The following is a 5375-nucleotide window of genomic DNA, read 5'->3' as shown; positions in this document are numbered from 1 at the left end:
GCTGACATTTGCCAATTTGGATTCTGAGAACTTGACTTTATATAGAGTTTCATAAAACATATTTTCCTTAGTATGGTCAAATGATAAAACTAAAACAACTTAGTATGAGTTTGATGCCTTTATTCAAGTGAAAACAACCTGTGGGTTTGGGAAGCACAATGCCTCACTAGCAGCGGACTGCTCTTCCCAAGGGAGTTTGGGTGAGCGCGAGCTTAATGGCGCGTTAGAGGAGGTGCTGTGGAAACAGGGCTCGACTGGCTAGGAGATGGAGGATTTCCTTATAAGGTGAGCAGGTCCTGTGTTCTACATGAGGTGAGCTCACCAAAGCTTAGCTGGGGGACTGTGATTGGTGTTACGTTTTCTTGACAGTGAGGCATTTACCATAAGTGCAAGCTGACTTAGGTCTTTTCTTCACTTTATTTTTTTATTTTTTGGCCACACCACATGGCGTGTGGGAATCTTAGTTTCCCACCAGGGATCTAGTCAGCATGCTCTGCATTGGAAGCATGCAGTCTTAACCACGGGACCGCCAGGGAAGTCCTGACTTACATTTGTGACATGGCCTGGGCCGCTGGGGCAGCCTTCATGCTATGGGTCCCGATATACAAGTTGAGTTTATCAATGTGGTTTGTGTACTTTATGAGCCTCAGTGCCTTGAGAAGGGGTCACCACGTTGTCATCCTTGCGGTGTCCTTGTTGTGAGTTGTACACGTACGTGTCTCCTTTCAGAGCGATCCTCTAGTTTTGGCCAGGGGTATTGTGTGGGGCACGACCCTTCTGACGTCTGCTTATTCAATGATTGTGAGATTATTTGTACCACTTTCATGGGTTTATTTTGACTGTAATGCAATTTTTTCCTGCATTAAAGTTTGAATTACTTAGCGATATACCATGTGTATACCTTTCTGTGAGCATTGTCTCAATCATTAGATAGAAAATAGCTCCATAAAAAACCTAAAAAGGATCAGGGGAACAGCCATATTGTAGAATAATTAATGAAGGGAAAACACCTTGTTAAGTTATGTTATGATAATGAATGTTAACTGTTGAGGTAATCGAGCCCATTGTAGTGGGATTTGATGTTGTTTTAACATAAATGCCTATCAATTTGGAGAATGGAAACACAAAACTCTTTCCCATTGAAACTGATTGTAATAACATTTTGAGAAATAGACCTACAGATTTCTTTTCAGAAACAAATTACTCTCCCATAGATTAGTGTAACACTATTTTGTTCTTTTTCTGTCTGGAAAGACTCTTTTTCAGTATTTTCAGACCTGGGACTCTATTTACTTCCTTTGGCTTTAGGGAAATTGCAGTCTGTTTGATGACCATTCTTCCTTTTCACAGGCAAGTGAGTTTTTTGTTGTCATTAACAACAACAACAAAAAAATAGCTCACACTGTAAACATGGTTTCAAAGAAAAGGAAAAAGGATGCAGATCAATGATTGCCTTACAGAGAGTCAGGTAAGATAAGTTTCCTCTCACTGTAGAATGTCCCAATTTTTATTAGCATGGACTTGAAGTGCTAAAAACACACATATAAATCTATTTGATGAGTGTGTGTGTGTATGTGTGTGTGTTTTGTACGTGTTGGGACATTGAGAAGGAGCCAGGCGATTGCTATTGGCCCCGCGGTACTGCAGGAAGATTTTGATAGATGCTGTTTACTGTTGCTGAAGATCTGACTCAAGCCTTCTGGAGAAAGGTCATGAATGACATCCAACAAATCACTTTTATGTTGTACCTGATGTGAAAGTCAAATGGAAATTGTTTATAAAAGTCAATCAGAGTGAAGCTCACTGTAAGTCTGGTTAGAATAAGTTTCCCCAAACTTATCAGTTTGCAGGCAAAATAGCCATGACCAAGAGCAACAGAAATCAGGAGAGAGAAAAAATCCAGCTTCGGTAAACACTGTGGGAATGAGGGCCTGGAAGAGAAAGGATTTTCAGGGCAGAACGGCCTTTCCAGAGGCAGAACAGCATGCGCCCCTCACCCCCGCCCTCTCCTTCAGCTTCACCTCAACAATGTGGACACTCAGCGCAGAGGCTGCCAGCGCCGTTGGACCAAACCTGCCAGGCGCTGCCTGCTAGCTCAAGCATAAAGACCCAGGGAATTGAAGTCCGTGATTAGGAAATTGAAGACTGGCTGAAAACTTGAGATTTCCTGTACTTAGCTGGGGGGACTCATGAGAGATTTGATTAGAATGCGCGCCGAGAGGCCGGATCTTTTGTCTCTTCTGCTCTACTCTGGGCTGAAGTGGTGGGGTGCATTCCAGCGCCCTTATTGGATTTGTCGCTGAAGATTTAAAGCATTCAGAAGTAAAATTCCATTGATCTGAAAGGTCAGGCAGGGCAGGAGGAGGCCTTACAGGTTTAATTTCCAGTTCTGGGCAACTTCCTGGAACTTTCCCTCCTTGACTCAGTACCTCATCTATAAAAATGAAGGAAATGTTTTTTTTGTTTGTTTGTTTGTTTTTAAAGGAAGAAAGAAAAGGAAAGGAAACATTCCTGAGAAACTATACAAATGATAAAAAGTAAGCATGCTAAATGCTTTCAAAAGAAGTTAGTAAAAATGAATATTGTTAGTACTGTTCTAGCCTCAAGTCTGTAGAAGTTCCTGTTACCAATAAAAAGCAAAAATAAGACAGGAAATTGTGTGCTGTAGTTAATTATGGTTAATGTGAACATAAAGTATCTTCTAACAGAGACGAGAAAGTTGGGGCTTCACTATAGCTTTGGAGCTATGTAATGAAATCCACATATCTAAAAGGAACAAATAAGAGAGGTCAAGACTAGACCAAACGTGCTCAAAAGGAACACCAGGAATAGTCCACTGTGGGTAACTTGGATGCTTTTGACAGGTGCGTCAGAAGGTGTGAGCATGTTAAATGTGGCTCCCTGCCATCTGGGAGGAGTAGGCAATGGCACCTCAATCCAGTACTCTTGCCTGGAAAATCCCATGGATGCAGGAGCCTAGTAGGCTGCAGTCCATGGGGTCTCTAAGAGTCGGACACGACTGAGCGACTTCACTTTCACTTTTCACTTTCATGCATTGGAGAAGGAAATGGCAACCCACTCCAGTGTTCTTGCCTGGAGAATCCCAGGGACGGGGGAGCCTGGTGGGCTGCCGTCTATGGGGTCGCACAGAGTCGGACACTACTGAAGCGACTTAGCAGCAGCAGCAGCAGCCGTCCGGGAGGCCCAATGACAATGAGATGCTCTCTTCTTCATCCCTGTGAACCCCTTCCAAGTTACCCCTTTCATGAATTCCTCCACGTTTTTGTACTGCCAGAGTTATTTTGATTTAGTGACATTTTACCATCCATCTCCTGTGTTTTCTTCCTCCTTTGGTCTAAAGTTAGTATGGCCAGATCACTTTGATGATTCTGAACCTCAGAATCCCAGAGAAAGCCCAACGGTGGCACATTCCTGACTTTGCTATCACAGAAGAAGGCAGAGCTGAAGAGCATCTGTAATGGAAAATATTTTGAATGGCCCTGCTCTGTCTTAGTTCCCGTTTCATTTTTAATGTCAATTTTATACTCCAGCCTTCCTCTCCCTTTCCATTCGGTACTTTCACACCAGGAATCTTTACAGTCATTTCCAACTAACTCAGCTCTCACACTGGTGATGGTGCAGAACTCTTTGACGTTCTCACAGCTGATTTATGACAGGGACATGTATTGTCAGAGAACACCAGAGAAAATAAAAAGGCAAGAAAAGAATCTGGGTGTACTCACGATTATGTCTCTAATGCCTAATGTTTATGCCTAAGCTGCCCAGCACCTTTCCTGGCTCATGTTAAGTGCTAAATATGTATTTTTCCAATGGAATAATTTAATCTATGATGGAAGTACTAATGACCAAAATTAATGACAGACCCCAAGATCCCAGAGTCATCTTTTAAAATCAGATGTTTCTGAATTTTAGGTGGAAAAAATATTTATACTGTGTTTGTAATTATCTCCTAAGTCAGAGATAACTACAGTCCAATCTGGGGGTCCTCTCTGTTCATTTGTATTTTTTAAGGTAATTATAAGTAATGGGAATAAGTTCCTGTCTTGATTTGGTAAGTAACATTGTCAATACTATTTAATGTTACATTTTCTTTCCTGTAAAAAAAAAAAGGTAAAGAATCCACCTGCAATGCAGGAGACCCCGGTTTGATTCCTGGGTTGGGAAGATCCCCTGGAGAAGGGATAGGCTACCCACTCCACTATTCTTTGGCTTCCCCGATGGCTCAGCTGGTAAAGAATCTGTCCACAATATGGGAGACCTGTGTTCAATCCCTGGGCTGGGAAGATCCCCTGGAGAAGGGAATGGCTACCCACTCCAGTATTCTGGCCTAGAGAATATCATGGACTATCCATGGGGTCACAAAGAGTCGGATATGACTGAGCAACTTTCACTTTCTTTCCTGAGCATTCCTTTTCATTTTTAATAGTACTTCCATCCTGCCAGTCTCTTCTACCAAAGACTTTGAAGTCATACTTCTCTTTTCTCTCCCTCACCCAATGAGTGTGTGCGTGTGTGCGTGCTAAGTCACCTCAGTCGTGTCTGACTCTGTGCAACCCTATGGACTGTAGCCCTCCAGGCTCCTCTGTCCATGGGATTCTCCAGGCAAGAACACTGGAGTGGGTTGCCATCCTGTTGTCTACGGGATCTTCCCAACCCAGGAATAGAACCTGCGTCTCCTGCCTCCTGCATTGGCAGATGGGGCCTTTACTGCTAGGGCCTGGGAAGCCTATATCCAATGAGTAACACATCCTATTGCCTCCACTTTCCAAATACCTGGACTATGACTGTCTCTTACTGCTTGGGTTCAGGCTACCACTGTCTCTTGTCTGAACTGTCACCATTCCCTCCTACCAGGTCTCCTACAGACTTTGCTCAGCAAAGCAGCCACAGTGATTCCTTAAGACCCTTTTAAGTCAGATTCTTTAAATTCCTCTGCTCAGAAACATTCCTGGCTCCCCATTTCACTCAGAGTAATAGCCAAGATCCTTACAGTGACCTCAGATCTGCTCCGCTTTGTCTCTTGGACTTCATCTAGGACCTCATCTAGGACTTCATCAAGGACCTCATCTAGGACTTCAACTAGGACTTTCTTGCCCTCCCATGCTTCCTCCCACCAACCACACTTGTCCTCACAGGGCCACGAGTGTGATCTTCACCCCACCGTCCCCTTTCCTCCCATACAGAACACTCTTCCCACACGTATCTCCATGGCTGCTTCCCCGACCTCCTTTAGGAATTTACTCAAATGTCACCTTCTCCAAAATCCTTCACTGACCACTCTATTTTACTTTTTATTGTTGCCTTTCCTTTTTATAAATTGATTTTTATTGGAGTATATTGCTTTAGAATGTTGT

The 5375-nt window shown here is 43.2% G+C and overlaps 1 long non-coding RNA gene across 1 annotated transcript; it reads left to right on the top strand.

The window, feature by feature from the left end:
* Positions 1–231: 231 nt before the first annotated feature.
* On the top strand, positions 232–4836 carry LOC129641499 (uncharacterized). Its single transcript, XR_008709363.1, has 3 exons — positions 232–285; positions 1351–1468; positions 1844–4836. It is a non-coding gene; the product is annotated as an uncharacterized LOC129641499 (long non-coding RNA).
* The last annotated feature ends 539 nt before the right edge of the window (positions 4837–5375 follow it).

This window comes from Bubalus kerabau, chromosome 1, assembly GCF_029407905.1.
Source record: "Bubalus kerabau isolate K-KA32 ecotype Philippines breed swamp buffalo chromosome 1, PCC_UOA_SB_1v2, whole genome shotgun sequence".
Taxonomy (NCBI): Eukaryota; Metazoa; Chordata; class Mammalia; order Artiodactyla; family Bovidae; genus Bubalus; species Bubalus kerabau.
Note: the sequence above shows the minus strand (reverse complement) of the source record. Positions and strands in the feature narration are given on the sequence as shown.